The sequence below is a fragment of the Rhinoderma darwinii genome (assembly GCF_050947455.1).
Source record: "Rhinoderma darwinii isolate aRhiDar2 chromosome 2 unlocalized genomic scaffold, aRhiDar2.hap1 SUPER_2_unloc_55, whole genome shotgun sequence".
In the NCBI taxonomy this organism is placed as follows: Eukaryota; Metazoa; Chordata; class Amphibia; order Anura; family Rhinodermatidae; genus Rhinoderma; species Rhinoderma darwinii.
In genome coordinates, this window is record NW_027461724.1 from 956,702 (window position 1) to 983,907 (window position 27,206).

A 27,206-nucleotide genomic window follows, 5' to 3' on the forward strand; every position below is an offset into this window, starting at 1 on the left:
GCTCTGCGGGCAAGGCCATGTCCCGCTACTTCCTCCTTCCCCTCTGGCGAGGTTTTGGCTGGGACAAGTGGGACAGCTCCTTCCCTTACAACTGGCACGCTCCCTGGTTCTACGGAGATGTCGTCCGGTTTGTGAGGGAGCATCAACTGGAGGGTCTCAAGCCCGACTTGTGGAAACCTAAGACGATCCACAAGCACATCAGAGCAAAGGACTCACTGGAGTCTGTTCCAGGGCTTCATGCCGACACGTTGGAGACTGTTTGGACTAACGTGTCATCTGGCAGGTTGACCAACGGGCACAAGGATATTTCATGGATGGCCATCCAGGGAGGACTGCCTCTTAGGTCATTCATGCATGCCCGCAACCTGTGCAAGACCCGGTACTGCCCCAGGTGCCCCTTCACGGAGGAAACATCTTTGCACATTTTCTGGCAGTGCCCCTTTGCACAGGGTCTGTTGAAAGCCTTGGAACATGAACTCAAGGACTCAGTACCCAGGAACAGACTGTCGTACCGCTCGGTACTTTATGGACTATTTCCTGGGAATACCACGGATGGAGCAATCCAGGAAGCCTGGCGCCTTATGAACTGCTTTAAGGACGCTATATGGTTTGCCAGGAACCGTCTGATTTTGCGGAGAGAGAGTGTGTCCGTCCAGGACTGCCGCAGGCTGATCCACAGCCTACTCAGAGACTATTCCACCTGGGACAGCCCGGACGTCGATGAGGAAGAGGACTGATACTCCCCTTCCCCCCACTCTCCCTTCTTGTGTGTTGTCTTTCAATAAAGCTTCGGGCCTGTGATTTCCCCCTTCCCTATCCCCTCCTACCCACTCCCCTATCCCATCACTTGTCTGTAATGCTTTGTTGTTTGGCGTTAGTGAATGCAAGAATGTTAGTGTAGCATGTGGTGTAATGTATAGCATAGGCTAGCCTGTACTGTGTATTATACTGTCATGTTATGTTTGACGACTGTTATTATTTATTATTTGCTGCTTCATGGCTTGCGCTGCGTCGCAGTAATGTTTGTATGATGACGATTGATTGTCAATAAAGCAATTTTCAATCAAAAAATCTGTTCTTATCAGTTTAATATCTGATACGTCCCCTATCTGGGGACCATATATTAAATGGATTTTTAGAACAGGGAGATGGAAGTAGAGCTTGCTCTGTCCACTCCACGCATTGACCTGGTATTGCAGTATTTCCAGGACCGGTGCACCCTTTCCTTATGTGTTTACTAAAATCAGATTCCAAAAGTGCTTTTTGTGTTTGCCATTGTTTTTGTCTTTCGGATGGGATCTCCCCTTTTAATCCCATTATTTCAACACCTGTTGGACAATGCATTTGTACAGTCATGTGTGATAATGAGCTAATTTATTAAATGCAATTAATTAATACATTGCCACCTCTTGTTTTGTGTCGTCTGTGTTTCTGTGTTTCCGGCATTTCACATTGGAACAGCTCATTCACCTTCCTTGTCTTCTCTCCGCCCTCCCTCCTAGGTAGGTTAAAGAGCTGCACCTGAGCCAGCCACTGATTGATGCAGCACCATAGTCAAATAGTGGAGTGGAGTAGGGGAACAGCAAACAGCCATTAAAGCAGCCAGCCCGCCCGCCCGCCCGTCACAATGGACCTACCTGTGTACACTAGATGGATGTGATGGAATGTACTGTGGTCCCTACATTTCAAGAAGAAGTAAGAATTGCAGTTGCAACAAACCCTTGCTTGCCTACAAAGAGAGCAGCAATTTGGATTTGTTACTATGTTACCTGGAAGAATAACAAACTGTGCAAGGATGGAGGTTGTAGGAGCAAGGAGAACAAGTTGTCTGTAAAGTTGGTGGATGCCTATTTTCCATTTTGCAGTCCCTTGTCTCCCTCTTGTGGCCTCCTGGAGGCAACTAGCTGTGCAAAAAAAAGACAGCCTGGGTGCCGGCTGTTGCAGTGTTGCCCTCTCAGGCAACACTGAGTGACTGACTGAGCCGCACCGTCTTATATAAAGTTCAGACGGAACTTTGCACGTGTCATAGTGGAGACCTCAGGAGCCAGAGCCAGCTTTCTGACATCATAATGGGGCCTCAGAGATAAAAGCCTGGGCCCAGGCAGTGTTGATCAGTGCTGCTCAGCAGGCAGCACTGGACTGGATTAAAGCTGATACAAGGTGTGAAAGGAGAAGGGGTGGCAGTGGGCATGCACTTACTGCTGCTGCTGCTGCCAGTGTTTGCACGGCAGGAGGGCATTTGGGCGTTGCCAGGAAGGCGTTTTTATGTCGATTCCTCCTCTTTCAGCACTGCATTGTGATGCAAGCAAAAGAAGCAAATCCTGTCTTGCTTCCTCTCCGGCCTTTATTCACCTCCCGCGTAGCTGTGAGTGTGTGTGAGCCTGCAGGGCCCCATGGAATTGCCTAGGAGTAGGCTTAATCGCTGCAAGGGGTGAACAGCAGTATTGGGCAGGCTCGGTCAACGCGCGGCCCGTTCGGGTTATCGCTTCTCGGCCTTTTGGCTAAGACCAAGTGTATTTATACAGGAGGTTTTGTCAGAAGGTGCCTGGGGTACCCGGCTACTTGGCCTGGGGGGATCGTCACAGGTTTATCGCCTTGACTTCACCCCCCTGCAGCTATTGGGCAGGAGGGCATTTGGGCGTTGCCAGGAAGGCGTTTTTATGTCGATTCCTCCTCTTTCAGCACTGCATTGTGGTGCAAGCAAAAGAAGCAAAACGCGCGGCACGTTCGGGTTATCGCTTCTCGGCCTTCTGGCTGAGATCAAGTGTAGTTCTGATTACTTGTAGTCAGTGCTGCCTGGTCTTGGTTAGGAGGTGCTCAGGTACCCTCTCTCTCGGCCTCGGGGGATCGTCCAGGTTCGCCTGGACTTCACCCCCGTGCTGCTATTTGGGAGAGAGGCTTAGTCCTGAGCAACGAGTTGCGATCCACATATCCCCCGTGTAGGCTTCGGCCGAAAAGGGGAAAAGCTGCGTAGACGTTACGTCACCAACGGGTGGCGTAACTTTCCTTGAAAATCCCTCACCATGGACGAAAGTCCTGGTGAGATACCGGCGTATGCCCGGATAAAGAATACAATCCGTGTAATTGTATCAGAAGAGAAGGCGACGACCTGCGGCCTGAAGTTCTTGGTGGAGACCGTGCTTGTTGGCATTTTCAACATTCAGAAGCGGGAGATATTGGCGGTACAAGACTATCCTAGGAGAAGAACATACGACATAACTTTTGTACAGAATGGAGTGTTCCAAGATCTGCTGGCGGCATACATGGTAAAAAACGATCCGAGACTGGACGGTATTGAATTTTACGAACATGTGTTGGACATCACTAAGATGATTGTGATAAAAATGTACTGCCCGTTTGCTGATTTAAAAGATGTGATGTCCTTTTTATCCCCCTATTTCAAAAGTGTAAAATGTATTGGCAAAATAATGAACGAAGTTGGAGTTTGGACGTCAAAGTGGAGATTTTTAGTAACTTGTTATAGAGATGCCAATACAGTAGGGGGGATAATGTTGCCGCCAGCACGCTTTAAATTAGGTGATATGGCAGGAGATCTTTTTTATACAGGAATGCCTCCATTCTGTAGAAAATGTCAAAAGTACGGTCACACCAAAGAGTTCTGCGAAAGCACCTGTAGGAACTGTGGCAGCTCTGAGCACGAGGCCAAAACTTGCCCTCTGGGGAAAAGGTGTCGTTTTTGCAGCCGAGTTGGTCATCTATATGCTACTTGTCCCCACAGATCGGAACAACCCGAGGTCCGGCCGAGGCGTCCAGAGCAGCCAGCAGGCCAGATCGCCCCCGCACAAGGAGAGGAACCAAGAGGTGAAGAGGCAGATGACATGGACACCTCCAGCAGACCCCCCCAAACAGGTGACCCAAAGGAGCAAAGGCGGTTTAAGAGAAGAGCCAGTGATCAGCGGACGAAAAAGCCCCCTCAGGAAACGGAGGAGATGGGTAGTTCGGATGAAGCTGATCCGCCTGGGCCGCAGGAGGTGCTGGGTCAGCCTGTACCTGAGGCAGAGGACCCGGGCGGAGCGGCAGCAAGGACTAAAAGGCGTAGGGCGTACTCAGAGGTGGCAGCGGGGGTGCCGATGGGAGTACCTGCTAGAGCGAAAGCAGGGAAACCAGTTGACGCGCCCCCGGAAGCACCAGCTGAAGGTCTCCCCCCTTCTCGCCAGTTGGGGGAGACAAGCATAGCTACCTCTGAGGTGACAGAAGTCCCGGAAACGGCCGCGAGTGCGTTTCCTGCCCCTATCGTAGGGGAGGAGGCTGCCATACAATATGCTCCAGAAACCTTGCCCGTGGAGTCCATCTGGGACCCATTTGCGATAAGTGCCTCAGGTATGGCGGGGGGTCAGCTGTCTGACATGAGTTCCTCTCCAATCTCCTCAAGTTATACAGTCGGTTTGAAGTCGGAGGGCGATGAGAGTTCGAGTGAGGTCTCTGGTAACTCCGAGGACTGCTGAGGCCACCTCGGGTAAGATTACATAAGACTGTCTCTTTTCCCTTTTCCTCATGGCAGAGTTAGGTGGCATTTCCTTAAATGTTAGGAGCGTGCATTCTAAGACGAGAAGAGCTGCCCTGTTTGACTATCTTTCTATTTTTTCCGCCACCGTTTTTTTCCTACAGGAATGCTGTATCCCACATCGCACGAACTACAACAAATATAAGGAAGACTGGAGACTCGGACCTTCAGTGTGGTCCGGGTCTAACGATTCCAGAGCCGCAGGTGTCGCCATTTTATTTAAAGGGAACGTTTTAATTGACAGTTTTAATGAAATTTTACCAGGTAGAATTTTATTGGTCAAAGCTTTTATAGACGGTATTAGATGGCAGTTTTTAAATTTTTATGGGTCCTCGGACAAGAATGAAAGAGCTAGAATGCTAGAGATTTTACCCCTTTTTTTAAACGATTCAGAGCCACTTGTTTTAGCGGGTGATTTTAATTGTATTTTAAAGGGGGAACGCCGGTTCTCTAACTCAGTAAGCAGGAATTATGACAAAACCTCCTCATTATTAAAAGATATAGTTACTGATTTTAAACTTACTGATGTTTTTAAGAAATGTAACAGCAATTTATCTGCAGAGGCCGGCGTCACCTGGAGCAATGTGAACTGTAGCTCCAGGATCGATTTTATATTCTGCTCTTATCAAGTACTGCCTTTTAAATGTGATCTTAATCCCAATGTTTTATCTGATCATAAATTATTGTATTTTAAAGTTAAAAATGATATTGGGAAAAATACTGTCAAAAAAGCCTGGAAAATGAACGTTTCCCTTTTAGATGATCCGCAAATTTTATCTGATTTTATTACCTTTTATAAGGGCTGCAGACGGGTAAGACATCCAAATATGTCCATAGTCTCATGGTGGGAGAAAATAAAAATAAAAATAAGAGACTTTTTCATAAAAATCGGAAGGAGAAAAGCAAAAGAAAAACAGGATTTTTTTGCTAATTTGAATACCCGGCTGCAGACCCAATACAAGTTCAGAGAACAGGGTATGCAGGTGGAGGAGGAGATTATGGAGATTAGGAAGGAGATCTCCCAGTGCCTGGAGCAGAGAGGTAAGGAAATTGTCTTTCGCTCAAAAATGAAACACCTCGAGGAAAATGAGACCTGCTCCAGGTACTTTTTTAAGAAAATTAACGATAAGCATACCCTGTTAGACAATGTTGATGGAGATACAAACACTGACAATATTTTAAAAAAGGTACACAGATTTTATGCGGATCTTTTTAATATAAAGCTTGTTAATGTTGATTTGATGAACGACTCATTGAAGGAGGTTGATGCTGTTTTAAATCCTGTCTCCAAAGATTTTTTATTACAGGATATTACGGAACAGGAGATTTTAGATACCATCAAGAGTTTTAAAACAGGTAAAGTCCCTGGCCCTGATGGTATACCCATAGAGTTTTATGTCACATTTTATGGAGTTTTAAAAGAGGATCTCTATTCCCTTTTTACTCAAGTTTTTAGAACAAAAGCCCTCCCGGGGTCCTGTAAGAAAGGTGAGGTGTCCCTGCTTTATAAAAAGGGGGACAAAACAGATATTAAAAACTGGAGGCCTATCACCTTACTAAACACAGACTACAAAATAATGGCCAAGATTTGCGCGAATAGGCTAAAGGCTGTTATAGAGAAAATCGTCCACTCCAACCAAGTCTGTGGGATACCTGGGAGGAGCATATGGGACAATTTAAACCTTTTAAAAGATGCTATTGGTGATACGAAGGAGAGAAAAGGCAGATTGGCGGTTTTATCCATAGATTTCGAGAAAGCCTTTGATAGAGTATCACATTTTTATCTTTTTAAGGTTTTAGAAAAGATGGGTATACCAGAAGGCTTTTTACAGTCTCTGAAGGCCTTTTATGAAAATTGTACGAGCAAGATTTTAGTAAAGGGTTTTAAGACACAGGATGTCCTTTTAAACTCCGGAGTGAAGCAGGGGTGTCCCTTGTCCCCACTACTTTTTATATGTGCGATCGAGCCTCTACTCTGCAGATTGAGGAATGACAAGCAGATATGTGGAGTCCCCCTGCCGGGCGGGGGGGGACTAGAGGCAAAAGTAGTGGGGTACATGGATGATGTCGCGGTCCTGTGCAGGGACGCCCCGTCACTGCAAAGAGCATTACAACAGATATACCAATTTTGCTGCTCCTCCGGTTTTAAAGTCAATTTTAATAAAAGTAATATTTTAAATATTGGCAATATGATTTTACAGGACATTCCAGTCCCTGTGTCGGAGTCTGTACAGATTTTAGGGGTCTCCTTCAATGAGTCAAACAATGGTTTTATCAGTTGGGACTTGGTGGCACAAAAAGTTAATAAGAAAATTTGTTTATGGAATCTTAGAAAACTGACAATGGAGGGAAAAATTTTAATCACAAAAATGGTGATTTTACCAATTTTATTATATCTAAGTATGGTTTTCCCTCCCCCTGATATTTTATTAAAAAAGATTACCAAGGCATGTTTTACATTTTTATGGAATTCTAGGATGGAGAAGCTCAGGAGAGAAAAAGTGATGTTGCCAAAGCTAATGGGTGGTAAAGATTTTCCAAATATAAAAGCATTTCTTTTAATCCATTTTTTTACACTGTGTCTTAATACTGTTTTTAAGGAACACTACTGGTCTTATTTTATCCGTTTTAACACTGGCTATTTTATGAGGAGGTACGGATGGTTCTCTACGGTTTTAAGCTCGCCATATGCTTTTAACCTGCCAGACCAGTATAAGATTTTAGAAAAAATAGTGAACCTTTTTAACTTAAAAGACAAAAGAATAGAAGATGTAAAAAATAGTAAATATGTTTTAAAGGAAATAAAAGAAAATGTTTTAATAGCCCCCATTAGCAATTTTAATGAAAACAAGTGCAAATTCATCTGGAGCATGGTTAATGCTAAATTCATTTTTAATTCACAGAAGGATCTGGCCTGGAGCTGCGCCCACGAGTGTCTTCCATGCCGGGCATTCCAGCATCGAAGGGGACTGACCAACTCGGCTGCGTGTCCAAGGGGAGGATGCCGCGATGACGAGACAGTCTTACATCTTTTTTGGCAATGCTATTTCTCACAACTGATATGGACAAAAATCCTCCCCTTGATGAAGAAGATAACCGGAATAAAGAGAATTACAAGTGAAGGCGTTTTTTACGGATGTCTGGAGTGCCCAACAAGGACTCAGAAAATTATGGCATGGAAGATTACTAACTGCGTTAAAGCAGCTCTGTGGGCGGCCAGGAATATTCTTTTATTCAAACATGAAATTTTATCTGTGAATGATATTTTAGGAATTTGTCTTTATGAAATGCACAAGTATTATCTTTTAGACAAAAAATTCTCTCCTGTTTTAAGTAGAAAATGGTTTTTTAGCGAATGGAATTCTATAATATGATGCCACCAAGTGCCCTTTTATAAATTGTATGATTTTAATCTGACAATTTGTATTTATTTTTTAACCATTGTTGTAAAATCTGAAATCTCTGTAAAAATGTTGAAAAATGTTGAATTATTGTAAAATCTGAAAAATTTTAAATAAACGGTTACCCCCAAAGTTGGGGTAGTCAACTTAAAAAAAAATCTGTTCTTATCAGTTTAATATCTGATACGTCCCCTATCTGGGGACCATATATTAAATGGATTTTTAGAACAGGGAGATGGAAATAGAGCTTGCTCTGTCCACTCCACGCATTGACCTGGTATTGCAGTATTTCCAGGACCGGTGCACCCTTTCCTTATGTGTTTACTAAAATCAGATTCCAAAAGTGCTTTTTGTGTTTGCCATTGTTTTTGTCTTTCGGATGGGATCTCCCCTTTTAATCCCATTATTTCAACACCTGTTGGACAATGCATTTGTACAGTCATGTGTGATAATGAGCTAATTTATTAAATGCAATTAATTAATACATTGCCACCTCTTGTTTTGTGTCGTCTGTGTTTCTGTGTTTCCGGCATTTCACATTGGAACAGCTCATTCACCTTCCTTGTCTTCTCTCCGCCCTCCCTCCTAGGTAGGTTAAAGAGCTGCACCTGAGCCAGCCACTGATTGATGCAGCACCATAGTCAAATAGTGGAGTGGAGTAGGGGAACAGCAAACAGCCATTAAAGCAGCCAGCCCGCCCGTCACAATGGACCTACCTGTGTACACTAGATGGATGTGATGGAATGTACTGTGGTCCCTACATTTCAAGAAGAAGTAAGAATTGCAGTTGCAACAAACCCTTGCTTGCCTACAAAGAGAGCAGCAATTTGGATTTGTTACTATGTTACCTGGAAGAATAACAAACTGTGCAAGGATGGAGGTTGTAGGAGCAAGGAGAACAAGTTGTCTGTAAAGTTGGTGGATGCCTATTTTCCATTTTGCAGTCCCTTGTCTCCCTCTTGTGGCCTCCTGGAGGCAACTAGCTGTGCAAAAAAAAGACAGCCTGGGGGCCGGCTGTTGCAGTGTTGCCCTCTCAGGCAACACTGAGTGACTGACTGAGCCGCACCGTCTTATATAAAGTTCAGACGGAACTTTGCACGTGTCATAGTGGAGACCTCAGGAGCCAGAGCCAGCTTTCTGACATCATAATGGGGCCTCAGAGATAAAAGCCTGGGCCCAGGCAGTGTTGGTCAGTGCTGCTCAGCAGGCAGCACTGGACTGGATTAAAGCTGATACAAGGTGTGAAAGGAGAAGGGGTGGCAGTGGGCATGCACTTACTGCTGCTGCTGCTGCTGCCAGTGTTTGCACGGCAGGAGGGCATTTGGGCGTTGCCAGGAAGGCGTTTTTATGTCGATTCCTCCTCTTTCAGCACTGCATTGTGGTGCAAGCAAAAGAAGCAAAACGCGCGGCACGTTCGGGTTATCGCTTCTCGGCCTTTTGGCTAAGATCAAGTGTAGTATCTGTTCTTATCAGTTTAATATCTGATACGTCCCCTATCTGGGGACCATATATTAAATGGATTTTTAGAACAGGGAGATGGAAATAGAGCTTGCTCTGTCCACTCCACGCATTGACCTGGTATTGCAGTATTTCCAGGACCGGTGCACCCTTTCCTTATGTGTTTACTAAAATCAGATTCCAAAAGTGCTTTTTGTGTTTGCCATTGTTTTTGTCTTTCGGATGGGATCTCCCCTTTTAATCCCATTATTTCAACACCTGTTGGACAATGCATTTGTACAGTCATGTGTGATAATGAGCTAATTTATTAAATGCAATTAATTAATACATTGCCACCTCTTGTTTTGTGTCGTCTGTGTTTCTGTGTTTCCGGCATTTCACATTGGAACAGCTCATTCACCTTCCTTGTCTTCTCTCCGCCCTCCCTCCTAGGTAGGTTAAAGAGCTGCACCTGAGCCAGCCACTGATTGATGCAGCACCATAGTCAAATAGTGGAGTGGAGTAGGGGAACAGCAAACAGCCATTAAAGTAGCCAGCCCGCCCGCCCGCCCGTCACAATGGACCTACCTGTGTACACTAGATGGATGTGATGGAATGTACTGTGGTCCCTACATTTCAAGAAGAAGTAAGAATTGCAGTTGCAACAAACCCTTGCTTGCCTACAAAGAGAGCAGCAATTTGGATTTGTTACTATGTTACCTGGAAGAATAACAAACTGTGCAAGGATGGAGGTTGTAGGAGCAAGGAGAACAAGTTGTCTGTAAAGTTGGTGGATGCCTATTTTCCATTTTGCAGTCCCTTGTCTCCCTCTTGTGGCCTCCTGGAGGCAACTAGCTGTGCAAAAAAAAGACAGCCTGGGGGCCGGCTGTTGCAGTGTTGCCCTCTCAGGCAACACTGAGTGACTGACTGAGCCGCACCGTCTTATATAAAGTTCAGACGGAACTTTGCACGTGTCATAGTGGAGACCTCAGGAGCCAGAGCCAGCTTTCTGACATCATAATGGGGCCTCAGAGATAAAAGCCTGGGCCCAGGCAGTGTTGGTCAGTGCTGCTCAGCAGGCAGCACTGGACTGGATTAAAGCTGATACAAGGTGTGAAAGGAGAAGGGGTGGCAGTGGGCATGCACTTACTGCTGCTGCTGCTGCTGCTGCTGCTGCTGCCAGTGTTTGCACGGCAGGAGGGCATTTGGGCGTTGCCAGGAAGGCGTTTTTATGTCGATTCCTCCTCTTTCAGCACTGCATTGTGGTGCAAGCAAAAGAAGCAAAATGCGCGGCACGTTCGGGTTATCGCTTCTCGGCCTTTTGGCTAAGATCAAGTGTAGTATCTGTTCTTATCAGTTTAATATCTGATACGTCCCCTATCTGGGGACCATATATTAAATGGATTTTTAGAACAGGGAGATGGAAATAGAGCTTGCTCTGTCCACTCCACGCATTGACCTGGTATTGCAGTATTTCCAGGACCGGTGCACCCTTTCCTTATGTGTTTACTAAAATCAGATTCCAAAAGTGCTTTTTGTGTTTGCCATTGTTTTTGTCTTTCGGATGGGATCTCCCCTTTTAATCCCATTATTTCAACACCTGTTGGAAAATGCATTTGTACAGTCATGTGTGATAATGAGCTAATTTATTAAATGCAATTAATTAATACATTGCCACCTCTTGTTTTGTGTCGTCTGTGTTTCTGTGTTTCCGGCATTTCACATTGGAACAGCTCATTCACCTTCCTTGTCTTCTCTCCGCCCTCCCTCCTAGGTAGGTTAAAGAGCTGCACCTGAGCCAGCCACTGATTGATGCAGCACCATAGTCAAATAGTGGAGTGGAGTAGGGGAACAGCAAACAGCCATTAAAGCAGCCAGCCCGCCCGCCCGCCCGCCCGCCCGTCACAATGGACCTACCTGTGTACACTAGATGGATGTGATGGAATGTACTGTGGTCCCTACATTTCAAGAAGAAGTAAGAATTGCAGTTGCAACAAACCCTTGCTTGCCTACAAAGGGAGCAGCAATTTGGATTTGTTACTATGTTACCTGGAAGAATAACAAACTGTGCAAGGATGGAGGTTGTAGGAGCAAGGAGAACAAGTTGTCTGTAAAGTTGTTGGATGCCTATTTTCCATTTTGCAGTCCCTTGTCTCCCTCTTGTGGCCTCCTGGAGGCAACTAGCTGTGCAAAAAAAAGACAGCCTGGGGCCGGCTGTTGCAGTGTTGCCCTCTCAGGCAACACTGAGTGACTGACTGAGCCGCACCGTCTTATATAAAGTTCAGACGGAACTTTGCACGTGTCATAGTGGAGACCTCAGGAGCCAGAGCCAGCTTTCTGACATCATAATGGGGCCTCAGAGATAAAAGCCTGGGCCCAGGCAGTGTTGGTCAGTGCTGCTCAGCAGGCAGCACTGGACTGGATTAAAGCTGATACAAGGTGTGAAAGGAGAATGGGTGGCAGTGGGCATGCACTTACTGCTGCTGCTGCTGCTGCTGCCAGTGTTTGCACGACAGGAGGGCATTTGGGCGTTGCCAGGAAGGCGTTTTTATGTCGATTCCTCCTCTTTCAGCACTGCATTGTGGTGCAAGCAAAAGAAGCAAAACGCGCGGCACGTTCGGGTTATCGCTTCTCGGCCTTTTGGCTAAGATCAAGTGTAGTATCTGTTCTTATCAGTTTAATATCTGATACGTCCCCTATCTGGGGACCATATATTAAATGGATTTTTAGAACAGGGAGATGGAAATAGAGCTTGCTCTGTCCACTCCACGCATTGACCTGGTATTGCAGTATTTCCAGGACAGGTGCACCCTTTCCTTATGTGTTTACTAAAATCAGATTCCAAAAGTGCTGTAACGGCAGGGGGTAGGGAGACGGACAAGTGAGCCCTAATCTACCCGCCACTCTGTCCCTGCCTACTTGCAACGACCCGCCCTAGGCGACGGGGTACAACTGGGCGGCGGTCCCTGCGCTCAGTAAGTGCACGACAAACACGGCAAACATACAAGGAACACGAGCAAGGAAAAGGGGCCGTTGCCCACGGCAACACCGTGAGCAACCAGAGTGGTGAACGAGCCGAGTCAAGCCAGGAGTGTGCGAGGTACAAAACGAAAAGCAGAAGAGTAGTCGGTAAGCCAGGGTCGTTATGGAGCAGGCTCAAAAATAGCAGGAGCTGTAGCTGGGCCAGGAACCACAAGGAAGGAAACAAAAGCAATAACAAGCACCGAGGGACAGGAAGTGCAGGCTTAAATAGACCGAGGGCGGGAGCTAGCTGAGTCTGGCCAGGTTACGATAGGCTCTCCCACTCCTAAGCCTGCCAGCCTGAATGGTGGAAGCAGGAGTCAGTCTCAGGGATGTATTCTCAGGTGCTGACTGATTAGTTCTGGGAGTTAACCCCGCAGTGCCTGGCAGATCCTTTACAGTACCCCCCCTTTTATGAGGGGCCACCGGACCCTTTCTAAGTGGACCTGGCTTACTGGGGAAACGCAGGTGGAACCTCCTGACCAATACCCCAGCGTGAACATCCCGGGCGGGTACCCAAGTCCTCTCCTCGGGCCCGTATCCTCTCCAATGGACCAGGTACTGGAGGGAGCCTTGGACCATCTTGCTGTCCACAATCCTGGCCACCTCGAATTCCACCCCCTCCGGGGTGAGGATGGGAACAGGAGGTCTCCTCGAGGGAGCCAAGGACGGGGAGCAGCGTTTGAGGAGGGAGGCATGAAACACGTCGTGTATCCGAAAAGACGGGGGTAACTCCAGCCGGAAGGAGACAGGATTGAGGACCTCAATGACCTTATACGGCCCAATAAACCGGGGAGCAAACTTCTTGGACGGAACCTTGAGACGCAAGTTCCTAGACGACAACCACACCAGATCCCCGACCATAAACAGGGGGTTAGCAGAACGTTTTTTATCAGCCTGAGTTTTTTGTACGCTCTGGGACACCTCTAGGTTTTTCTGAACCTGGGCCCAGACTGTGCACAGTTCCCGATGAACGACCTCTACCTCAGGATTGTTGGAACTACCAGGTGAAACGGAGGAGAACCGTGGATTAAACCCAAAATTACAAAAAAAAGGAGAGACCCCAGACGAGTTACTGACCCGGTTATTAAGGGAAAATTCGGCGAGGGGAATGAAAGAGACCCAATCAAATTGACAGTCAGAGACAAAACACCTTAAGTATTGTTCTAGAGACTGATTAGTCCTCTCCGTTTGGCCATTGGTTTCAGGATGGAAGGCAGAGGAGAAGGACAGATCAATCCCCAACTTCATACAGAAGGCTCTCCAAAACAATGAAACAAATTGTACCCCTCTGTCCGAAACAATATTGACAGGGACCCCATGGAGACGCAGGATGTGTTTGACAAACAAGGTAGCCAACGTTTTGGCGTTGGGTAGTTTCTTGAGGGGCACAAAGTGGCACATCTTACTGAAGCGGTCCACCACCACCCACACCACCGACTTGCCTTGGGATGGAGGCAAATCGGTGATAAAATCCATGGAGATGTGTGTCCAAGGTCTCTGGGGAATGGGCAGCGAACGCAGTAAGCCCGCTGGTCGGGACCTGGGAGTCTTGGACCTAGCACAAACCTCACAAGCGGCGACGTAGGCCTTAACGTCTTTAGGCAACCCAGGCCACCAATAATTTCTGGTAATGAGGTGTTTGGTACCCAGGATGCCTGGATGGCCAGATAGTGCGGAGTCATGATTTTCCCTAAGTACCCTTAGCCGGAATTGCAGGGGAACAAACAGCTTGTTCTCAGGAAGGTTCCTGGGAGCTGCACCTTGATCAGCAGCAATTTCAGAGACTAAATCAGAATCGATCGAGGAAATGATTATACCTGGAGGCAAAATACAAGCAGGATCTTCCTCCGAAGGAGGGCTGGCCATGAAGCTACGCGACAGTGCATCAGCCTTAATATTTTTAGACCCAGCCCTATAGGTAACCAAAAAATTGAATCTGGTAAAAAATAACGCCCATCGAGCTTGTCTCGGGTTTAGCCTCCGGGCAGATTCTAGGAACACCAGATTCTTGTGGTCGGTAAGGACCGTTACCTGGTGCCTAGCCCCCTCCAGGAAGTGGCGCCACTCTTCAAATGCCCATTTAATGGCTAAGAGTTCGCGGTTGCCAATATCATAGTTACTTTCAGTTGGCGAAAACTTCCTGGAGAAGTAGGCACAGGGGCGGAGATGGGTGAGGGACCTGGTACCCTGGGACAAGACAGCCCCCACTCCCACCTCAGATGCGTCAACTTCCACGATAAATGGCTCCATTTGGTTGGGCTGAACCAGCACCGGGGCCGAGACAAAGCACTTCTTAAGGACCTCAAAAGCCTGGACAGCCTCAGGAGGCCAGTGGAGGAGATCAGCACCTTTGCGAGTGAGGTCCGTAAGGGGCTTAGCGATGACCGAGAAGTTAGCAATAAATCTCCTGTAATAATTAGCAAACCCCAAAAAACACTGTAACGCCTTCAGGGAGGCAGGTTGGACCCATTCCGCCACAGCCTGAACCTTGGCGGGGTCCATGCGGAATTCATGAGGAGTGAGGATTTGACCCAAAAATGGAATCTCCTGTACCCCAAACACACATTTTTCGGTTTTGGCAAACAGTTTATTTTCCCGAAGGACCTGGAGCACCTTCCTGACATGCTCCACGTGGGAGGACCAGTCCTTGGAAAACACCAGTATGTCATCAAGGTACACTACCAGAAAAATCCCCAGGTAATTTCTCAAAATCTCATTTATGAAATTCTGGAAGACCGCAGGGGCATTACACAACCCAAAGGGCATGACAAGGTATTCGAAATGGCCTTCGGGCGTGTTAAACGCAGTCTTCCACTCATCCCCCTCTTTGATGCGAATAAGGTTATACGCCCCCCGTAGATCCAATTTAGAAAACCATTGGGCCCCCTGAACCTGATTAAAGAGATCAGGAATCAAAGGAAGGGGATACTGGTTCCTTACCGTGACCTTATTCAGGCTACGGTAGTCAATGCATGGCCTAAGACCACCATCCTTCTTCCCAACGAAGAAGAAGCCAGCACCTACCGGAGAAGAAGAGGGACGAATGTAACCCTTGGCCAGGGATTCCTGGATATACACTCTCATAGCTTCACGTTCGGGACAAGAAAGATTAAATATCCTACCCTTAGGAAGCTTAGCTCCTGGTACCAATTCGATAGCGCAATCGTATTCTCTATGAGGAGGTAACACTTCGGAGGCCTCCCTAGAGAAAACATCAGCGAAGTCCTGAACAAACTCGGGTAGTGTATTCGCCTCCTTAGGGGGAGAAATAGAATTAACAGAAAAACATGACGTACAACATTCATTACCCCATTTGGTTAGCTCCCCAGTATTCCAGTCAAACGTAGGATTATGCAACTGCAACCAGGGAAGACCTAGCACCAAATCGTACGATAATCCCTGCATCAACAGTACAGAGCATTGCTCCAAATGCATGGAGCCAACAAGGAGTTCAAAAACAGGGGTATGCTGTGTAAAATAACCATTAGCAAGAGGAGTGGCGTCGATACCCACTACCGGGACAGGTTTAGGCAAATCAATAAGAGGCATAGCAAGGGACATAGCAAATTCTACAGACATGATATTAGTAGAGGACCCTGAATCCACGAAAGCACTGCCGGTAGCAGACCTACCACCAAAAGAGAACTGAAAGGGAAGCAAGATCTTAGTACGTTTCATATTTATGGGAAATACCTGTGCGCCCAAGTGACCTCCCCGATGATCACTTAGACGCGGAAGTTCTCTGGCTGCAACCTTACGCTTAGGACAGTTGTTCACTTGATGCTTGTCGTCCCCACAGTAGAAGCAGAGACCATTCTTCCTGCGGAATTCTCTACGTTGTTGGGGGGACACGGAGGCCCCGAGTTGCATAGGTATCTCTGAATCTTTCGGGGAGGAACGAAGCAACGGAGCTTCGGGAGGCATCATGGGGGAGTCGGAGGAGAAAACACATAAACGTTCACGTTGTCGTTCCCTGAGACGTCGGTCAAGTCGTATCGCTAAAGCCATAACCTGGTCTAGGGAGTCAGAAGAGGGATAGCTAACTAGCAGGTCTTTCAGGGCATTCGACAGACCCAACCTAAACTGGCACCTTAAGGCAGGGTCATTCCACCGAGAAGCTACGCACCACTTCCGAAAGTCAGAGCAATACTCCTCAACAGGTCTCTTACCCTGACTTAAGGTCACCAGCTGACTCTCGGCAAAGGCAGTCCTGTCAGTCTCGTCATAAATAAGTCCGAGAGCAGAAAAGAAACAATCAACGGAGGAAAGTTCAGGGGCGTCAGGAGCCAAGGAGAAGGCCCACTCTTGGGGCCCTTCCTGGAGCCGGGACATAATTATACCCACCCGCTGGCTCTCAGAACCTGAGGAATGAGGCTTTAAACGAAAGTAAAGCCTACAACTCTCCCGAAAGGAGAGAAAAGTCCTCCGGTCCCCTGAGAACCGGTCGGGCAACTTGAGGTGGGGTTCAAGAGGTGCGGTGCGGGGAACTACCAGGGTAGCATCAGGCTGGTTGACCCTCTGAGCCAGGGCCTGGACCTGTAGGGAGAGACCCTGCATTTGCTGAGCCAGGGTCTCACGGGGATCCATAGTGGTGTCAGGGACCAGGGGTAGACTAGGTATGGGCTTGTTATTATGTAACGGCAGGGGGTAGGGAGACGGACAAGTGAGCCCTAATCTACCCGCCACTCTGTCCCTGCCTACTTGCAACGACCCGCCCTAGGCGACGGGGTACAACTGGGCGGCGGTCCCTGCGCTCAGTAAGTGCACGACAAACACGGCAAACATACAAGGAACACGAGCAAGGAAAAGGGGCCGTTGCCCACGGCAACACCGTGAGCAACCAGAGTGGTGAACGAGCCGAGTCAAGCCAGGAGTGTGCGAGGTACAAAACGAAAAGCAGAAGAGTAGTCGGTAAGCCAGGGTCGGTATGGAGCAGGATCAAAAATAGCAGGAGCTGTAGCTGGGCCAGGAACCACAAGGAAGGAAACAAAAGCAATAACAAGCACCGAGGGACAGGAAGTGCAGGCTTAAATAGACCGAGGGCGGGAGCTAGCTGAGTCTGGCCAGGTTACGATAGGCTCTCCCACTCCTAAGCCTGCCAGCCTCAATGGTGGAAGCAGGAGTCAGTCTCAGGGATGTATTCTCAGGTGCTGACTGATTAGTTCTGGGAGTTAACCCCGCAGTGCCTGGCAGATCCTTTACAAGTGCTTTTTGTGTTTGCCATTGTTTTTGTCTTTCGGATGGGATCTCCCCTTTTAATCCCATTATTTCAACACCTGTTGGACAATGCATTTGTACAGTCATGTGTGATAATGAGCTAATTTATTAAATGCAATTAATTAATACATTGCCACCTCTTGTTTTGTGTCGTCTGTGTTTCTGTGTTTCCGGCATTTCACATTGGAACAGCTCATTCACCTTCCTTGTCTTCTCTCCGCCCTCCCTCCTAGGTAGGTTAAAGAGCTGCACCTGAGCCAGCCACTGATTGATGCAGCACCATAGTCAAATAGTGGAGTGGAGTAGGGGAACAGCAAACAGCCATTAAAGCAGCCAGCCCGCCCGTCACAATGGACCTACCTGTGTACACTAGATGGATGTGATGGAATGTACTGTGGTCCCTACATTTCAAGAAGAAGTAAGAATTGCAGTTGCAACAAACCCTTGCTTGCCTACAAAGAGAGCAGCAATTTGGATTTGTTACTATGTTACCTGGAAGAATAACAAACTGTGCAAGGATGGAGGTTGTAGGAGCAAGGAGAACAAGTTGTCTGTAAAGTTGGTGGATGCCTATTTTCCATTTTGCAGTCCCTTGTCTCCCTCTTGTGGCCTCCTGGAGGCAACTAGCTGTGCAAAAAAAAGACAGCCTGGGGGCCGGCTGTTGCAGTGTTGCCCTCTCAGGCAACACTGAGTGACTGACTGAGCCGCACCGTCTTATATAAAGTTCAGACGGAACTTTGCACGTGTCATAGTGGAGACCTCAGGAGCCAGAGCCAGCTTTCTGACATCATAATGGGGCCTCAGAGATAAAAGCCTGGGCCCTGGCAGTGTTGGTCAGTGCTGCTCAGCAGGCAGCACTGGACTGGATTAAAGCTGATACAAGGTGTGAAAGGAGAAGGGGTGGCAGTGGGCATGCACTTACTGCTGCTGCTGCTGCTGCCAGTGTTTGCACGGCAGGAGGGCATTTGGGCGTTGCCAGGAAGGCGTTTTTATGTTGATTCCTCCTCTTTCAGCACTGCATTGTGGTGCAAGCAAAAGAAGCAAAACGCGCGGCACGTTCGGGTTATCGCTTCTCGGCCTTTTGGCTAAGATCAAGTGTAGTATCTGTTCTTATCAGTTTAATATCTGATACGTCCCCTATCTGGGGACCATATATTAAATGGATTTTTAGAACAGGAAGATGGAAATAGAGCTTGCTCTGTCCACTCCACGCATTGACCTGGTATTGCAGTATTTCCAGGACCGGTGCACCCTTTCCTTATGTGTTTACTAAAATCAGATTCCAAAAGTGCTTTTTGTGTTTGCCATTGTTTTTGTCTTTCGGATGGGATCTCCCCTTTTAATCCCATTATTTCAACACCTGTTGGACAATGCATTTGTACAGTCATGTGTGATAATGAGCTAATTTATTAAATGCAATTAATTAATACATTGCCACCTCTTGTTTTGTGTCGTCTGTGTTTCTGTGTTTCCGGCATTTCACATTGGAACAGCTCATTCACCTTCCTTGTCTTCTCTCCGCCCTCCCTCCTAGGTAGGTTAAAGAGCTGCACCTGAGCCAGCCACTGATTGATGCAGCACCATAGTCAAATAGTGGAGTGGAGTAGGGGAACAGCAAACAGCCATTAAAGCAGCCAGCCCGCCCGCCCGCCCGCCCGTCACAATGGACCTACCTGTGTACACTAGATTGATGTGATGGAATGTACTGTGGTCCCTACATTTCAAGAAGAAGTAAGAATTGCAGTTGCAACAAACCCTTGCTTGCCTACAAAGAGAGCAGCAATTTGGATTTGTTACTATGTTACCTGGAAGAATAACAAACTGTGCAAGGATGGAGGTTGTAGGAGCAAGGAGAACAAGTTGTCTGTAAAGTTGGTGGATGCCTATTTTCCATTTTGCAGTCCCTTGTCTCCCTCTTGTGGCCTCCTGGAGGCAACTAGCTGTGCAAAAAAAAAGACAGCCTGGGGGCCGGCTGTTGCAGTGTTGCCCTCTCAGGCAACACTGAGTGACTGACTGAGCCGCACCGTCTTATATAAAGTTCAGACGGAACTTTGCACGTGTCATAGTGGAGACCTCAGGAGCCAGAGCCAGCTTTCTGACATCATAATGGGGCCTCAGAGATAAAAGCCTGGGCCCAGGCAGTGTTGGTCAGTGCTGCTCAGCAGGCAGCACTGGACTGGATTAAAGCTGATACAAGGTGTGAAAGGAGAAGGGGTGGCAGTGGGCATGCACTTACTGCTGCTGCTGCTGCTGCTGCTGCTGCCAGTGTTTGCACGGCAGGAGGGCATTTGGGCGTTGCCAGGAAGGCGTTTTTATGTCGATTCCTCCTCTTTCAGCACTGCATTGTGGTGCAAGCAAAAGAAGCAAAACGCGCGGCACGTTCGGGTTATCGCTTCTCGGCCTTTTGGCTAAGATCAAGTGTAGTATCTGTTCTTATCAGTTTAATATCTGATACGTCCCCTATCTGGGGACCATAAATTAAATGGATTTTTAGAACAGGGAGATGGAAATAGAGCTTGCTCTGTCCACTCCACGCATTGACCTGGTATTGCAGTATTTCCAGGACCGGTGCACCCTTTCCTTATGTGTTTACTAAAATCAGATTCCAAAAGTGCTTTTTGTGTTTGCCATTGTTTTTGTCTTTCGGATGGGATCTCCCCTTTTAATCCCATTATTTCAACACCTGTTGGACAATGCATTTGTACAGTCATGTGTGATAATGAGCTAATTTATTAAATGCAATTAATTAATACATTGCCACCTCTTGTTTTGTGTCGTCTGTGTTTCTGTGTTTCCGGCATTTCACATTGGAACAGCTCATTCACCTTCCTTGTCTTCTCTTCGCCCTCCCTCCTAGGTAGGTTAAAGAGCTGCACCTGAGCCAGCCACTGATTGATGCAGCACCATAGTCAAATAGTGGAGTGGAGTAGGGGAACAGCAAACAGCCATTAAAGCAGCCAGCCCGCCCGCCCGTCACAATGGACCTACCTGTGTACACTAGATGGATGTGATGGAATGTACTGTGGTCCCTACATTTCAAGAAGAAGTAAGAATTGCAGTTGCAACAAACCCTTGCTTGCCTACAAAGAGAGCAGCAATTTGGATTTGTTACTATGTTACCTGGAAGAATAACAAACTGTGCAAGGATGGAGGTTGTAGGAGCAAGGAGAACAAGTTGTCTGTAAAGTTGGTGGATGCCTATTTTCCATTTTGCAGTCCCTTGTCTCCCTCTTGTGGCCTCCTGGAGGCAACTAGCTGTGCAAAAAAAAGACAGCCTGGGGGCCGGCTGTTGCAGTGTTGCCCTCTCAGGCAACACTGAGTGACTGACTGAGCCGCACCGTCTTATATAAAGTTCAGACGGAACTTTGCACGTGTCATAGTGGAGACCTCAGGAGCCAGAGCCAGCTTTCTAACATCATAATGGGGCCTCAGAGATAAAAGCCTGGGCCCAGGCAGTGTTGGTCAGTGCTGCTCAGCAGGCAGCACTGGACTGGATTAAAGCTGATACAAGGTGTGAAAGGAGAAGGGGTGGCAGTGGGCATGCACTTACTGCTGCTGCTGCTGCCAGTGTTTGCACGGCAGGAGGGCATTTGGGCGTTGCCAGGAAGGCGTTTTTATGTCGATTCCTCCTCTTTCAGCACTGCATTGTGGTGCAAGCAAAAGAAGCAAAACGCGCGGCACGTTCGGGTTATCGCTTCTCGGCCTTTTGGCTAAGATCAAGTGTAGTATCTGTTCTTATCAGTTTAATATCTGATACGTCCCCTATCTGGGGACCATATATTAAATGGATTTTTAGAACAGGGAGATGGAAATAGAGCTTGCTCTGTCCACTCCACGCATTGACCTGGTATTGCAGTATTTCCAGGACCGGTGCACCCTTTCCTTATGTGTTTACTAAAATCAGATTCCAAAAGTGCTTTTTGTGTTTGCCATTGTTTTTGTCTTTCGGATGGGATCTCCCCTTTTAATCCCATTATTTCAACACCTGTTGGACAATGCATTTGTACAGTCATGTGTGATAATGAGCTAATTTATTAAATGCAATTAATTAATACATTGCCACCTCTTGTTTTGTGTCGTCTGTGTTTCTGTGTTTCCGGCATTTCACATTGGAACAGCTCATTCACCTTCCTTGTCTTCTCTCCGCCCTCCCTCCTAGGTAGGTTAAAGAGCTGCACCTGAGCCAGCCACTGATTGATGCAGCACCATAGTCAAATAGTGGAGTGGAGTAGGGGAACAGCAAACAGCCATTAAAGCAGCCAGCCCGCCCGCCCGCCCGTCGCAATGGACCTACCTGTGTACACTAGATGGATGTGATGGAATGTACTGTGGTCCCTACATTTCAAGAAGAAGTAAGAATTGCAGTTGCAACAAACCCTTGCTTGCCTACAAAGAGAGCAGCAATTTGGATTTGTTACTATGTTACCTGGAAGAATAACAAACTGTGCAAGGATGGAGGTTGTAGGAGCAAGGAGAACAAGTTGTCTGTAAAGTTGGTGGATGCCTATTTTCCATTTTGCAGTCCCTTGTCTCCCTCTTGTGGCCTCCTGGAGGCAACTAGCTGTGCAAAAAAAAGACAGCCTGGGGGCCGGCTGTTGCAGTGTTGCCCTCTCAGGCAACACTGAGTGACTGACTGAGCCGCACCGTCTTATATAAAGTTCAGACGGAACTTTGCACATGTCATAGTGGAGACCTCAGGAGCCAGAGCCAGCTTTCTGACATCATAATGGGGCCTCAGAGATAAAAGCCTGGGCCCAGGCAGTGTTGGTCAGTGCTGCTCAGCAGGCAGCACTGGACTGGATTAAAGCTGATACAAGGTGTGAAAGGAGAAGGAGTGGCAGTGGGCATGCACTTACTGCTGCTGCTGCTGCTGCTGCTGCCAGTGTTTGCACGGCAGGAGGGCATTTGGGCGTTGCCAGGAAGGCGTTTTTATGTCGATTCCTCCTCTTTCAGCACTGCATTGTGGTGCAAGCAAAAGAAGCAAAACGCGCGGCACGTTCGGGTTATCGCTTCTCGGCCTTTTGGCTAAGATCAAGTGTAGTATCTGTTCTTATCAGTTTAATATCTGATACGTCCCCTATCTGGGGACCATATATTAAATGGATTTTTAGAACAGGGAGATGGAAATAGAGCTTGCTCTGTCCACTCCACGCATTGACCTGGTATTGCAGTATTTCCAGGACCGGTGCACCCTTTCCTTATGTGTTTACTAAAATCAGATTCCAAAAGTGCTTTTTGTGTTTGCCATTGTTTTTGTCTTTCGGATGGGATCTCCCCTTTTAATCCCATTATTTCAACACCTGTTGGACAATGCATTTGTACAGTCATGTGTGATAATGAGCTAATTTATTAAATGCAATTAATTAATACATTGCCACCTCTTGTTTTGTGTCGTCTGTGTTTCTGTGTTTCCGGCATTTCACATTGGAACAGCTCATTCACCTTCCTTGTCTTCTCTCCGCCCTCCCTTCTAGGTAGGTTAAAGAGCTGCACCTGAGCCAGCCACTGATTGATGCAGCACCATAGTCAAATAGTGGAGTGGAGTAGGGGAACAGCAAACAGCCATTAAAGCAGCCAGCCCGCCCGCCCGCCCGCCCGTCACAATGGACCTACCTGTGTACACTAGATGGATGTGATGGAATGTACTGTGGTCCCTACATTTCAAGAAGTAAGAATTGCAGTTGCAACAAACCCTTGCTTGCCTACAAAGAGAGCAGCAATTTGGATTTGTTACTATGTTACCTGGAAGAATAACAAACTGTGCAAGGATGGAGGTTGTAGGAGCAAGGAGAACAAGTTGTCTGTAAAGTTGGTGGATGCCTATTTTCCATTTTGCAGTCCCTTGTCTCCCTCTTGTGGCCTCCTGGAGGCAACTAGCTGTGCAAAAAAAAGACAGCCTGGGGGCCGGCTGTTGCAGTGTTGCCCTCTCAGGCAACACTGAGTGACTGACTGAGCCGCACCGTCTTATATAAAGTTCAGACGGAACTTTGCACGTGTCATAGTGGAGACCTCAGGAGCCAGAGCCAGCTTTCTGACATCATAATGGGGCCTCAGAGATAAAAGCCTGGGCCCAGGCAGTGTTGGTCAGTGCTGCTCAGCAGGCAGCACTGGACTGGATTAAAGCTGATACAAGGTGTGAAAGGAGAAGGGGTGGCAGTGGGCATGCACTTACTGCTGCTGCTGCTGCTGCTGCCAGTGTTTGCACGGCAGGAGGGCATTTGGGCGTTGCCAGGAAGGTGTTTTTATGTCGATTCCTCCTCTTTCAGCACTGCATTGTGGTGCAAGCAAAAGAAGCAAAACGCGCGGCACGTTCGGGTTATCGCTTCTCGGCCTTTTGGCTAAGATCAAGTGTAGTATCTGTTCTTATCAGTTTAATATCTGATACGTCCCCTATCTGGGGACCATATATTAATGGATTTTTAGAACAGGGAGATGGAAATAGAGCTTGCTCTGTCCACTCCACGCATTGACCTGGTATTGCAGTATTTCCAGGACCGGTGCACCCTTTCCTTATGTGTTTACTAAAATCAGATTCCAAAAGTGCTTTTTGTGTTTGCCATTGTTTTTGTCTTTCAGATGGGATCTCCCCTTTTAATCCCATTATTTCAACACCTGTTGGACAATGCATTTGTACAGTCATGTGTCATAATGAGCTAATTTATTAAATGCAATTAATTAATACATTGCCACCTCTTGTTTTGTGTCGTCTGTGTTTCTGTGTTTCCGGCATTTCACATTGGAACAGCTCATTCACCTTCCTTGTCTTCTCTCCGCCCTCCCTCCTAGGTAGGTTAAAGAGCTGCACCTGAGCCAGCCACTGATTGATGCAGCACCATAGTCAAATAGTGGAGTGGAGTAGGGGAACAGCAAACAGCCATTAAAGCAGCCAGCCAGCCCGCCCGCCCGCCCGCCCGTCACAATGGACCTACCTGTGTACACTAGATGGATGTGATGGAATGTACTGTGGTCCCTACATTTCAAGAAGAAGTAAGAATTGCAGTTGCAACAAACCCTTGCTTGCCTACAAAGAGAGCAGCAATTTGGATTTGTTACTATGTTACCTGGAAGAATAACAAACTGTGCAAGGATGGAGGTTGTAGGAGCAAGGAGAACAAGTTGTCTGTAAAGTTGGTGGATGCCTATTTTCCATTTTGCAGTCCCTTGTCTCCCTCTTGTGGCCTCCTGGAGGCAACTAGCTGAGCAAAAAAAAGACAGCCTGGGGGCCGGCTGTTGCAGTGTTGCCCTCTCAGGCAACACTGAGTGACTGACTGAGCCGCACCGTCTTATATAAAGTTCAGACGGAACTTTGCACGTGTCATAGTGGAGACCTCAGGAGCCAGAGCCAGCTTTCTGACATCATAATGGGGCCTCAGAGATAAAAGCCTGGGCCCAGGCAGTGTTGGTCAGTGCTGCTCAGCAGGCAGCACTGGACTGGATTAAAGCTGATACAAGGTGTGAAAGGAGAAGGGGTGGCAGTGGGCATGCACTTACTGCTGCTGCTGCTGCTGCTGCTGCCAGTGTTTGCACGGCAGGAGGGCATTTGGGCGTTGCCAGGAAGGCGTTTTTATGTCGATTCCTCCTCTTTCAGCACTGCATTGTGGTGCAAGCAAAAGAAGCAAAACGCGCGGCACGTTCGGGTTATCGCTTCTCGGCCTTTTGGCTAAGATCAAGTGTAGTATCTGTTCTTATCAGTTTAATATCTGATACGTCCCCTATCTGGGGACCATATATTAAATGGATTTTTAGAACAGGGAGATGGAAATAGAGCTTGCTCTGTCCACTCCACGCATTGACCTGGTATTGCAGTATTTCCAGGACCGGTGCACCCTTTCCTTATGTGTTTACTAAAATCAGATTCCAAAAGTGCTTTTTGTGTTTGCCATTGTTTTTGTCTTTCGGATGGGATCTCCCCTTTTAATCCCATTATTTCAACACCTGTTGGACAATGCATTTGTACAGTCATGTGTGATAATGAGCTAATTTATTAAATGCAATTAATTAATACATTGCCACCTCTTGTTTTGTGTCGTCTGTGTTTCTGTGTTTCCGGCATTTCACATTGGAACAGCTCATTCACCTTCCTTGTCTTCTCTCCGCCCTCCCTCCTAGGTAGGTTAAAGAGCTGCACCTGAGCCAGCCACTGATTGATGCAGCACCATAGTCAAATAGTGGAGTGGAGTAGGGGAACAGCAAACAGCCATTAAAGCAGCCAGCCCGCCCACCCGCCCGCCCGTCACAATGGACCTACCTGTGTACACTAGATGGATGTGATGGAATGTACTGTGGTCCTTACATTTCAAGAAGTAAGAATTGCAGTTGCAACAAACCCTTGCTTGCCTACAAAGAGAGCAGCAATTTGGATTTGTTACTATGTTACCTGGAAGAATAACAAACTGTGCAAGGATGGAGGTTGTAGGAGCAAGGAGAACAAGTTGTCTGTAAAGTTGGTGGATGCCTATTTTCCATTTTGCAGTCCCTTGTCTCCCTCTTGTGGCCTCCTGGAGGCAACTAGCTGTGCAAAAAAAAGACAGCCTGGGGGCCGGCTGTTGCAGTGTTGCCCTCTCAGGCAACACTGAGTGACTGACTGAGCCGCACCGTCTTATATAAAGTTCAGACGGAACTTTGCACGTGTCATAGTGGAGACCTCAGGAGCCAGAGCCAGCTTTCTGACATCATAATGGGGCCTCAGAGATAAAAGCCTTGGCCCAGGCAGTGTTGGTCAGTGCTGCTCAGCAGGCAGCACTGGACTGGATTAAAGCTGATACAAGGTGTGAAAGGAGAAGGGGTGGCAGTGGGCATGCACTTACTGCTGCTGCTGCTGCTGCCAGTGTTTGCACGGCAGGAGGGCATTTGGGCGTTGCCAGGAAGGCGTTTTTATGTCGATTCCTCCTCTTTCAGCACTGCATTGTGGTGCAAGCAAAAGAAGCAAATCTTGTCTTGCTTCCTCTCCGGCCTTTATTCACCTCCCGCTTAGTAGCTGTGAGTGTGTGTGAGCCTGCAGGGCCCCATGGAATTGCCTAGGAGTAGGCTGAATCGCTGCAAGGGGTGAACAGCAGTATTGGGCAGGCTCGGTCAACGCGCGGCCCGTTCGGGTTATCGCTTCTCGGCCTTTTGGCTCAGATCAGAGTTTATTGCTCTGGTCTGGGTCGGGGGTGCGAGTGTTCCTGTGGTAGCAGGAGACCTTTTGAGTGGCGATCCTCCTATGGTCCTGGACCGATAGGCTGAAAAGATGGCAGGTATGGAATTTTCCTCAGGTATCCAGAAGACAGTCCGGCTGAAGGTGGAGATCTCTGACAGCGTGAAGAACAGCATCTCATATGTTGGACACGAAATTGTGGAGAAGATGGCGGGTATTTCCCTGGAAAATGATGTATTTTGTATTCAAGAATCAAAAAAACAAGGTATCTATGACATTTCCTTTTATGTGGATGGGACCTGCCTGCTCTTTTATGAATGCCTGAAGACTAATGCATCTAACCAGGTACTGAGGAATGTCACATTTGTTCCACTGTTTGAACTAGAGGAAAAAACTGTCTTTATCCATGTATTTAACCCTTTCACGGATGTTAATATCCTAAAGAACTTTCTTGGACAGTACTGTT

The 27,206-nt window shown here is 47.4% G+C and overlaps 10 non-coding genes and 1 pseudogene across 10 annotated transcripts; all 11 read left to right on the forward strand.

The window, feature by feature from the left end:
- Positions 1-1,036: 1,036 nt before the first annotated feature.
- On the forward strand, positions 1,037-1,224 carry LOC142679599 (U2 spliceosomal RNA). The gene has a single exon (XR_012852822.1). It is a non-coding gene; the product is annotated as a U2 spliceosomal RNA (small nuclear RNA).
- A 6,844-nt stretch (positions 1,225-8,068) lies between these two features.
- LOC142679664 (U2 spliceosomal RNA) lies at positions 8,069-8,237 on the forward strand (annotated as a pseudogene).
- A 1,110-nt stretch (positions 8,238-9,347) lies between these two features.
- LOC142679440 (U2 spliceosomal RNA) lies at positions 9,348-9,538 on the forward strand. The gene has a single exon (XR_012852692.1). It is a non-coding gene; the product is annotated as a U2 spliceosomal RNA (small nuclear RNA).
- Positions 9,539-10,668: 1,130 nt separating this feature from the next.
- On the forward strand, positions 10,669-10,859 carry LOC142679443 (U2 spliceosomal RNA). The gene has a single exon (XR_012852693.1). It is a non-coding gene; the product is annotated as a U2 spliceosomal RNA (small nuclear RNA).
- A 1,128-nt stretch (positions 10,860-11,987) lies between these two features.
- Positions 11,988-12,178, forward strand: LOC142679551 (U2 spliceosomal RNA). The gene has a single exon (XR_012852783.1). It is a non-coding gene; the product is annotated as a U2 spliceosomal RNA (small nuclear RNA).
- A 6,491-nt stretch (positions 12,179-18,669) lies between these two features.
- LOC142679555 (U2 spliceosomal RNA) lies at positions 18,670-18,860 on the forward strand. The gene has a single exon (XR_012852787.1). It is a non-coding gene; the product is annotated as a U2 spliceosomal RNA (small nuclear RNA).
- A 1,132-nt stretch (positions 18,861-19,992) lies between these two features.
- Positions 19,993-20,183, forward strand: LOC142679521 (U2 spliceosomal RNA). The gene has a single exon (XR_012852758.1). It is a non-coding gene; the product is annotated as a U2 spliceosomal RNA (small nuclear RNA).
- Positions 20,184-21,294: 1,111 nt separating this feature from the next.
- On the forward strand, positions 21,295-21,485 carry LOC142679444 (U2 spliceosomal RNA). The gene has a single exon (XR_012852694.1). It is a non-coding gene; the product is annotated as a U2 spliceosomal RNA (small nuclear RNA).
- Positions 21,486-22,609: 1,124 nt separating this feature from the next.
- Positions 22,610-22,800, forward strand: LOC142679445 (U2 spliceosomal RNA). The gene has a single exon (XR_012852695.1). It is a non-coding gene; the product is annotated as a U2 spliceosomal RNA (small nuclear RNA).
- Positions 22,801-23,922: 1,122 nt separating this feature from the next.
- LOC142679575 (U2 spliceosomal RNA) lies at positions 23,923-24,112 on the forward strand. Its single transcript, XR_012852803.1, has one exon. It is a non-coding gene; the product is annotated as a U2 spliceosomal RNA (small nuclear RNA).
- A 1,132-nt stretch (positions 24,113-25,244) lies between these two features.
- Positions 25,245-25,435, forward strand: LOC142679446 (U2 spliceosomal RNA). The gene has a single exon (XR_012852696.1). It is a non-coding gene; the product is annotated as a U2 spliceosomal RNA (small nuclear RNA).
- The last annotated feature ends 1,771 nt before the right edge of the window (positions 25,436-27,206 follow it).